The sequence below is a fragment of the Nipponia nippon genome, unplaced genomic scaffold, assembly GCF_047370975.1.
Source record: "Nipponia nippon isolate SJK-2023a ecotype South Korea unplaced genomic scaffold, ASM4737097v1 scaffold_23, whole genome shotgun sequence".
Classification (NCBI taxonomy): Eukaryota; Metazoa; Chordata; class Aves; order Pelecaniformes; family Threskiornithidae; genus Nipponia; species Nipponia nippon.
This window is the reverse complement of record NW_028262340.1, coordinates 7499623-7510366: the sequence shown is the minus strand read 5'-3', so window position 1 is coordinate 7510366 and position 10744 is coordinate 7499623.

The window sequence follows — 10744 nt, the reverse complement described above, 5'->3', positions numbered from 1 at the left end:
GCCCGAGAAAGCCACCGGGCAGGTATCGGACACATCCGTGATTTATTTTCCTATTTCTGTATTTTGCACCACCGCTGGCTAAATATATCACACCGTGCTCCGGTTCGCTCGGGCAGCGGCTTCTGCACCTGCGTGCTGCTCTGCTGCTTCCTTCCCATCATTTCCTCCGCGGCAACTTCACAGGGCAGTTACTGGCCACGATCCCGACGGGGAAAGATCCGCAGTGTTCCTGCTGCTGCAGTCCTCCCTTGCTACAGCCACTCCTGCGCTGACCTTTGTAGCTCCCTTCACGGCGCAGGGGCTGCGTTTCTGTTCCTCCGGTCGTTACTGCGAAGGGTGCGGGACCCAGCTGCAGCGCTGCCTGCCCCCGCCGAGTTTTCCCACTGGATCCCAGCACCGGTGCCGATGCTTGCCCCCCGCTTTGCTGACTGCGCTGTCTCGGGCGGGTGTTGCCGCAGGGGAGTAGCGGAACGTATTTCTTCAAGCGTCACCGCTCAAGTTGGAGGGCGAAGGACCATGACAGCAGCCTGGGAGAGAGGAGCCATCAAATCAAGGTCTTGAACATGGCTGAGCCATCCAAGCCTCCCTGACAGTCATAAATTTAAAATATCCCCGTAATGGTAAAAAACGACTAGTGTCATCTGCCTCCAGGAAGGCAGAGCATCAGGCAGCCCAAAACCGCAGCTCCGCACCCAGCTACCTGCTGGCGCTGGGCGGCCCAGGCCTCCCCCCGCCAGAGGAGCCCCGGGGCAGGCAGGTTCTGCAGGCCAGGAAAGCAAAGTCAAACCTATTTATTTATGTCCGAGTGCTGAGCACGGCACAGCAGCGATTTTTTTTGAACCCTTCTTGCTTTCTCGCTACTGCGAGCACCCCGTGGCTGACCTCCCCAGCCCCACCGTGCTCAGCCGATCACCACCCATCCATCTCCCCGTTAATTGTTGTCTTTCCTGACGAGCTACCGGCTCTTTCCGCACGTACACTCTCAAGGTTATTTTCAGCTCTGCAGCATCACCGAAACACACAAGTTTGCGTCTCCAGTATTGCAGCAGCGGGGCTGCTCCTCTCCGCTGTTCCTGACATCCAGCATCATCCCTTCTGTCCAGGAAAGACAAGGAAATCCTCGCCGCTGTTCCTCCCCGCCACGGTGTTTGCATCCACAAATCACAATGAAATAAATGCAGCTTTTCAGTGAAACTGCTGCCTTTTTTTTGTCACGCTGATGTGTTTTCCCAGCTGGTGGGGCCACAGCCGAGCGAGCCATCCCTGATTTCTTTGAGCAACCTTTACGACGCGCACGCGGCCCCAGACTAAGTTCAGTGGCAGTCATTGTGCTTCCCTGCGAGGGGGGTGTTCGTTTGCTCCCCGCTTGGATTAACCAAGTTTGTCCCAGCCAGGGACAGCGCATGCTCCCAAGGCTTTACTCATTCACTCCACTGTCTTCGTATTTATAGCAAATTAGCATATCTGGGGCTGGTTAAAAGGTGATCACTAATGGAAATCTGAGCTCCTTCCACTCTGTCAAATCCATCCGACGTTTGCCTCCTAATAAATTGGCATCTTTGCTGAGAAGGCCTGTGTCTAACCGTCTATGTGATAAAAGACCAATTGCTGACATTTGCTGCTGTTTTCCCTTCCTTTGACATTTCATTAAGGAGAAAATAACACCAGCAACTACAAATGTGCTCTCATTGACGTTTGTTGGCCATAATGTTGTGAGTTGCCCTGATTAAGCGAGTAGCTGGCAAGGGGGACATACCCTGTCTGCAGGATGACAAAACTCCCTCCCACGGCCGTGCAGCGTCTCGGGGCTTTGCAGAAAAGGCTGAGCCGCTCCCCGTTAGCTCCCCGGCTCGGGGAATCGCCTCAACTCACCCCACCGCCACGAGGTTGAGCTGTAACCAACCCGGACCTCAGATCCTCGCTTCAGTCTGTCAGTAAAACTTCTCATTTATGGGCGTGCTTAGGACTTGAATTACCAGTCATTAACGTGTCGTTAATGAGTCAGTTAACATGCTTTGGGATCTACGGAGAAAGGGCATTATAAATACACATAGTATCAAATATTGCAGAAATAAGCATCTGACTGTACCGGTATTCGGCCGGGAGCCGCTGTTGGTTGCAGCGAGTGTACGTACGCCGCTCGGTCACGGGGGATCGGTCACCGCAGTCGTGCTGTGTCTCCGGAGGCTGCAAAGGGCTCTCCGGAGGTTGGAGATGGGACCAGCTCCAGCATCACCATGCAGGCCTTTGACACCAGGACGCCCAGGATCAGCGCCGGTCAGAAAGCAGCACCAGGCTGGAGATGGGAAACAAAGTCTGACGTGAAACACTCATTTTAACAGCAGCCGAACGGGTGCTGTTACACACAGCATGGGGCTGTGTTTCTATCCTGAAGTTTTTGCCACCCAAAAGTAAGGTTTTTAAGCATCCTTAAGAAGCCTGGAGCTGCATCCAGGCCAGAACCGAGAGCCCCCTCTCTCGGAGCGAGGGATATTCCATCTCCCCCTCCCAGATCCCCAGCCTGGCTCGTGCTGCTCCTCGCCCTGCTCCGTGCAGCTGGGCACAAACAGAGAGCAAAGCCCCAGCTGCTCTCACGTCCCTTGCAGCCCCCCAACACAGAGGGGCAGCGGGTGGGCTCGCCCCCGGTGATGCCAAATGAACACACTAATTCCCATGCCCTCTTAGCACGATCCTCACATGCTCCCCCCCCAACCACCACGACCTGAATTTTCTATTTTTTGCAACCTCTTTTGTATCATGCTCTCAAGCTATTCTCACATCTCCATAGCCTGGCTGCTTTCGCCTGGATCACCGATAAAATCAGGCTGACGGCTGTGCATGCTGAACTGCCCATGCTGATGGAAAACAGGCCCAGGGCAATGAGTAGCAGCAACTTAATTGCAATCAAGGCCTGTCAGCCTCGTCAGCATGCCTGATCAGCTGCAGCTGATGGGCCGGGGCTGCGAGCTGAGCATGCAGCAGGGAAACCGGAGCTGCGTTTGAGGAGGCTGCAGCGATGGGACTGCCAGCGCGGCTCCGGCGCACGCACCACCTGCGCAGCATCTTGCTCCCAGGGATGCTCAGTGCCAGATGCTACAGAGGATGGTTCAGGAAATCTCCTAATCCCTACTAATTAGAGGCTGGCTTAAACCTGAAAGCATAAGACCAAATTTCATATGTTAATTAGCCCAGCTCTGCAGACTCTTGGGTACCAAGAAGTAAATCTCACTCTTTTTTGGAGCTCTGCACGCTTTTTGGTCTGAACAATGTCCTGCACAGGAAATCCCAGAGCCTAGCTGCTCTCTATGGCCAGCGCCAGCCTTCAAAAATCCGACACCGAAGGAGCCCTCATGCTTTGCCCTGGCAGCAAATTGTAAATGAGGCAGGAGCTCATGAGCAAAGCAGCCTCCCGCCCTGCTCTGCTGCCGGCGGAGGCAGGAGGTGCCTTGTACGCCCCGTCACTGGGACGCATCCCCCTTCTTCGGAGGGAAGAGCGGCTCCCGTGACCGGGGAGGAAGCCGAGCTGGGGAGCTGAGCACAGTGGGAGGGATGAGGGATGGAAAATCCACATCAGCATTGCTGTCGTCCAGGGAAATTGGAAGCTGCGCTCGTTCCCAGTGTGTGTTTCTGGTTTGTTCCCCTGCAGACTCGCTTTTCCTCCCTCTGCAAACATACGTTTGCACACCCAGCACATCGTCCCCTGCTTCCTTCGGGTGGCACGGCACAGCCCTGGCTGCTGGGCTGAGCCGCAGGAGCCGAGCCTGCCGTCGGACACTGGGAAGCAATCCTGACCCGGCGGGCAGCGGCCGGGGGAGCAGATAGCCTGGGCACCCTTTCCAGCTCCATAATGGCGGAGAGCAGTCTCGGGAGAGGCTGGAGTGGTCCCTTCCCGTCCACGTGGCCGCATCTCCAGGGTCACGTCTGCTCCTGCGCACCGCAGCCTCCCAGGGGACAGCCCCGTGCGAGCTGCCCCAGCTTCCGCAGATGGCAGCTCGAGTGCCGGGGGATTGAGCACAGCCCCAGGGAGGGCAACTGGGAGCTGGGCAAGGACGCTGCTCCCCAGCCACAGCCTGGCTGGGCACAGCAGGCCGCTTTGGCATGCCGGCATTTGGGATAAGCCACCAGCACGCCAGGCAGAAGGGGCTGCCCGGCTCCCAGCGCCAGCTGCAGCCCATCCGACCCCTGCAGATGTTGATCTGCTGCAAAGATCAGAGCTGGCGTAAAGCGCTTGGAGACTTTGGCTCAAAAAATACCGAGCGGCAGCAGCGTCTGTAGCCACCGCAGAAGGATTTGGCTCATTTTTGCTGCCTGGGAGTTAGGTGCCTGGTTGGAGCTCATTATCTGCCCTCCCTCTGTAGTTAAGGAGAAAGCGTCATCTCCAGAGGGTGAACCAAACCCCCGGGGAGACGAACGCTCCTCGGAGGGGTCTCTGGCTTCTCCTGTTGACTTTGCACCCCGGCCAGGCGCCGAGCTCGCACCACGTTTTGCTTTATTGCCCAAAGCGACGGGATGCAGCCCGGCTCTGTGCGGGCGGCGGGAGCCTCCCACCCCCTCCTCACGCTTTCTGTTCTTCGCGGCTTGTTTGGCCAAAGCGATTTGCCAAATGAGCATCTAATTCATGAATCGTTCAGTTCCCCAGGAAATGCCTTATTTTATGGTGAATTTACTGCTCACCAAAACGATTGCTCAGCTTTAATGCAGGTGGAGGGGAAGAGTCCTTCCTCGTGCAGCTTCTCCAGTGGCTTCACCAGGTTCAAAGCTTTTAGGAGGCTAAGCCACGGGGTACAAATTCTCCTGGCATATATGCCAACGATGTAGCTGAGAGCAAAAGTTAGCTTGTGTTGATTTTAATTAATTTTCCCAGTGTAAGGACAGTGGGACCAGGCGCTCTTTGAGGAGTTTAGTCACTTATTTGGGTTAATTCTGCTTTTTATGACAAGGAATTCAGTCCTCACCTTAGGCTTGTGTTGAACTGGATTAGTTTTACTGACAGTGCTGGAGCTTTCAGATTGACACCAGCATAACTTAGTTACATAATACAGCAAAGATAAAAATACATCAGGGTAAAATATCAACTGTTGGAGGAAATAACTAGAGTGCCCACACATTTAATGCGTTCTGAAGAAATGGGGAGAGAAAGCACGGTACTGTAATGCATAGTGTTCTGGGGCATCTTTTATCAGAGGATATCAAAGCACTTTACAAATCATAACTTATTTAAGGCTTGTCACATGCTGGTCACAGAAGAGAGCAATGCTGGAAGCAGGGCATGAACCCAGGAAGCATCAGCAGAGACATGCAAATATTTAAACTAAAGAGGTTTCCAATGGGAAACGCCGTCTCACCAAGATTGAAACATTTTTCTGGAGCATATTGATGTCAAGACAGTTTTCGACAGAACGATTTCAAAGCAATTCAGCATCAAAACAGGATCTTGTGCAGTCAGCATGTGGGAGAGGGGCTGGAAGTTTTATTTCAGGACAAGGTTTACTATGTCACGTGTACATCCCATATAAATAGCCGGGGCTGACCTTAGCTAAACGGTTCTTTTCAGTCTGGCTAGCTGCATGTTCTGAGTACTTATTTCCATAACTTGGGGGAAGTTGCTGTGAATTCTCAACTTGGTTTGAGAAAATAAACGTACTTTGCAATATCAGGATGCCCCGTACAGCTTCAGTAGATGCTCCTTCCTAAACCTCCCTCAGACTCCTGTGTAACTCGCTCCACTTCTCTGTGCCCTGAGCGGGAAAGGGTACTTGCTCCTATCAAGCCTCAATTCAGTTAAAACTGAGATCCTCTCTCCAGGATCTTGCATCTCTGTGCTGACAATTTCATCCCTTAAACTGCTGTTTTGCAGGCCCTGATCCAATACCCCGACCTCTTCAAGGGCAGGCGGATCGGGGCCTGCAGAGGGAGAGGGGCGAAGGGACGGCACACAAGACGCAGCGGGGCTTTCCTGGAAAACAGCCCCCATCAGCCACGACCCGTTTGTGCCCGCTATTGAATCTAAACCACGCTGCCTGCTTCTTATCCCGGGAGGGCGTTTACTCCTCCTTCCCTGATGGCCTTGTGGCTTCTGCTTGCTGGGATTACAGTTCAGCTCTGTCTGTTCCTCTGCCAAAGAAAGAGCCCAGCGCTCCCATGGACCCTGCCTGCGCTGGGGCGAGCGTCCCGGGCTGGCCTCCCAGCACCGGGTGCTTGCTCTTCAGCCCACGAGAGTTTTGTGAGACGAAAGGCTGCACAACGTGACTCGGGTTCTCACCGGCACATGGCGGCAGATTAAAATCGGGCACCCGGCGCTGCCACCGCACCCAACCCGCCCCTCTGCCAGGCACTGCCGCCCCGGCAAACCCGCTGCATCCCCCCTTGCAATGGCTCCTGAGCTGCCGCAAATGAAACGTCCCTGCCTCTGGGTGGTCACATCCATCAGCAGGACGGGGGCACCCGACAGCCTGATTTTAATCCACCGGCACATGTCTGCCGGGGACCTCTGTGAGGCCAACATAAATCAGCATGGTTCTCTGGGAGGGAAAGCAATGCTGTGCTGATTTACAGCGGCTGAAAGCATCTCTCTTCCCTGGTCCTACCAGGTGGTGAAAACTCACCGCAATCAGCAGCGAGGCTGATTATCGCCTTGCCACAGAAACAATCTTTGTGACTGATTAAAGACAGAAAGGGCTCGGCAGCGAGGGGGGATAGAGGGCAGGGGACATATCTGCAGCTCTGCCCCTTACCTGCTAGGTGATCTTGCTCCGGTCACTGGAACGGCTTGTTTGCTGCCGCCTGTCACGCCTGCGGTTACGAACGCGCCAGGAGCGGGTTTCCAGGTCAGACTGAGCCAAAACGTTAAACCGGTTCCCAAATGCATTCAAGGTTCACTCAGGTTTTCAGTGACTTTTGGGAGGAAGAAAAAGACAACGGTCATTTCAGAACAGTCTTTTCTTAGGGCTATTTAAGCTTTTTAAACCTTTTAAATTATTCACCAGGAACAAAAAGTTCCATTTTGAGACAATCCTTTGAACTGCCCAGCCTAAAACAAGAGCATCCAGAAAAACATCGAGGCACTGAAAGCCCCCCATCCTTTCCAGCTGAAGCCCTTCCCCTTGTTCGGCCCAAACGACGAAGGATGTTTGCAAGTCCGTCCCCGACTGCTGGGATTTCGGGCTGCCCATGCTCCGCTCCCCCAAAGGCTGGCTCTCGCTGTGCCCGGCCTCCTGGGGTTAACCATGAGGGCCTGGCACCCTGCTGACGTGGCCATGGGCCTTAGGGAGGTGAACGCACCCTGCACCCGTCGGGATGTGTTCTGTGTTTTGGAAAGGTTGAATATCATGACCTGAAAACCAGCGATGAATTCCTGTCTCGGGAACGGTTTAGATACGTTCCCCTCTGCACATAGAGCCCCCATACACCACCAACCCTCCAGGACTGCGCTGGGTCCAGCATTCTTCCCTTTCAGGAGCAAGTCTTCCCCTGGAAAATAGCTCCATTGCTGAGATGAAGATTTCTTAGGAAAGAGCCTGCAAAATCCATCCCTTGATTTTTATGTATTTCCTTTGAGAAAGGTTTCATCCTCTTCCCATCCCCTAAAGCAAGCTGCTGGCAGATTCTCTATCCCCCTCATCTCGCGTCCTTTGCTGGTGTGGCAGCCCTGAGCAACGCTTCTGTGTCAGGTTAGAGCAGATGTGGATAAGGGAATTTATCACACAAATGCCAAGGGAGTTAATTTGAACTGTGTGGAAAGCCACGACCGCCTCATGTAATATTACCACTCAGCTCAATTTAATATGTTCTTAATTATAACAACTTTTCAGTTTTTCCTTAACAAAACTCTGCGTTGCCTTTTGCCTCTGCCCAGCAGTGCTGCCTCTCTCCTCTCTCCCGTTACAGCACTGCATTTAAGATGCTATTTCTCTCTCTAAGTTTTTTTGCAGGGCCCTTCTTCCCCAGCTGCTTCCACCCAGCCAGCTTCCACACCTCCAGCGCCGCACCATCGGTCTCAGTTTTTGCTGTTGCGGGTGTTGCTTTACGTTCAGGCTGTACCAGAACATCCAATGTAAGGTGCAGGCAGGAACAAAACCATCAGGGCCATGCAGACGTAAAACAACAGATGGGCAGTGCCTCGCTGCTCTGCTTGGGCAGATTTTGAAGCTAATAATAATTGTAAACATCTCTCTGCATCTTGTTTAATCCTTATAATCTCCTTACCCTCCATCCAGACTGCTGTTTGTGTGCCGAGACCGTTCCTTGCAGCCGGGACATCTCTGCCAGACCTGCGCGCGCTGCACGTTGCCTAGGGTGAGGTGCACTCAACCATCCGGACGAAGACTCCGTTAGGGATTTCCTTCCCAACAAAACGTCCTTCACCCTTCCCATGAAGAAGGGGCAGGCAGGGCCGTGGCAGGTCGAAAGATGCCAGCAAATTAAAAAAAGAAATAAACATTTCATGATGAGTACATCCAGAGAACAGCGGTCACATTTTATTCCCGGTTTTGCTCTGGATGTGCTTTGTAGCTTTTGGAGTGGCCAGTTCTGACAAGCCTTGCTGTTTTACACACAGCCCCTAGGGTTATGTTATCAGATTACAAGTCTTCCCTTCCATTAAAACATGAGGTTTCTAGATTTTTGTGGTGGAAAATATGAAGAAGTTCAAAAATCCAGACAGCAAGCAGAGAAATCTGACCTGGGTTTTTTTGTTTGTTTTTTGTTGTTGTTGTTTTTTAACCTTTAGACTCAGGGGAGGAGCTGACTCTGGGTTTTGGGGCTTTTAATAGTAATACTGGAATCCGCTCACATGGCTGATGAGCTTGGCCCTCCCAAGGCCAAGTGCTCGGGTCTCAGCTGACCGCAAGGGGAAGGGCAGGCACCGAGCGCTCTAAGAAGTCACCGAATCCTTCTCTGGAAAACAGCCTTGGCCTTTGCTGGCTTCTCTTTTTTTTTCTGCTGTTGCAAAGCAAAATCATTTTCTCATTTCAAAGTGGTTTGAGGTCCCTGTGTGAGCGGTGCGGCACTCGGCGGCGATGACGGTACTCTCTTCTCTCGCCTCCGAGCAGAGTCAGCACCGGGAGGCGGCACCACGGACTCAGCCAACAACAAATCCACCCCCTCTGTACCTGGAGCGCGGCGTTACGGGGAGCAGCAGCTGAACCAAAAGAGGTTCTTCAGCCTGGGAGACAAAGAGGTCATATCTAATTACTGAAGGATGACACTGGATAAATTTGACTCAGAATAGATTTGGAGTTTTTTGTTGGTTTTGTTTTTTTATTTTAAGAATGAGGATAATTGTCCATTGGAGCAATTATGAAGAATCGGGTTGGAACCTCTAGCAGTGGAAAAACTTAAGCTAAGCCTGGATGCCTTGCTGAAAGGAGAATTAAGTCCTGTGGCTTCAGGAATTCAGAGTGGCAAGCCCAGCCTTCCCCTCTGACCTTTTATTCGCTAAACTGGCTGCACGCTGGGTTTCAGGTTGTTCCATGGCAGGGGTATCCGATAGATCAGTTTGTTCTGAATCCAGCCTCCTTTTCCTGCGGCTGCCGGTCTCCTGACCATATGGCAGAGCTACGCATCTACCTGTGCCCCTGAACCACTCCTCCGAAGGCTGCTGGTACCTGCATCGTCCTTACATCCCGTGCCTCGGATAGCGCCGATTCATACTCCGACTTGACGCCGAGTGTCATTCTGCTCTCGTTAGTACTGAATCAATTACATTTCTTTGGAAATCTATCTGCTTCAAACCCTGCTAGGAGGTACAACAAACCAGGATACGGGTGTTGATAATTCCATGTTAATAACTTAAAAGAAGAAAGATAACTGTCCTTGAGCAAAGACAGAAGGCGTTAGAATAACGATCTCCCCAGGGCAGGGATTATCACGTTTCTCATGAGCAACCTGGGCACAGAGGAGCAGTCCCTGATCTGCCTGGCCTGAGCAAACCTCTGCCGTGGCAAATGATGCAGCCAGGCTCTGGGGCCTCTCCTCCAGCACTGAGACCAACAGCAGCTTTCCTAACCCCAAAGGAAGCCGGACTGGTCCCCGCTGCAGCTTTTAACTCTGCCACCGCGTTAAGACAGCCGCCACCCTGCGCGAGTCCCCTCCCGGGGTTAACCTCGGCTCCCTGCAGCCCTGGGGGATCCGCCGCCTCGCGACAGGGCCTGGAGCCCCCAGCCCCGATCCCCCAGGGACTGCCTGTCCCCGGGAGGTCTCCTCCTACCCTCTCCTGCAGGGAAGGGAGGACCTGCCCCACCATAAGCGGTCTGGGGCAGTGAATGCACGTGTTAAGGCCCGCTGCTATTTATGGTGCTGTTTCCAGGACAGATAATAATAATATCACGCGACAAGTGTGTGATCACCCCAACAGCAAACACGGGGTTTGATCCGCAGCTTTAATTTGAGACTGGCTAGTGCCCAGTGCTGGCTCTTCACATTACGGCACGCTCAGGCTGCCCGACTGGGATGCCTGGGGATGCAGCAGAGCACGTGAGAACAGGGGTGGACCGACGCGCACCCTCTGGCCCTCCCGGCCCTGTCCCCGCCGCCCAGCACACCACATCCCTCCTGCTGCCTCCCTTCTGGGAAGCCCCTCCGGCAGCCTCAGTCCGATTGCGTGGTTCCTGATCCACCAAAAGCAGATTATTTCTGCTGTACAGCATGCAAAAGCTGTCTATGTATTTACAAAAGTCCATTATTTCCTATTATAAGCTCCAGCTCCCCCTTCTCACCCTGCTCCCCAGTCCCGGCTTCTCCACCA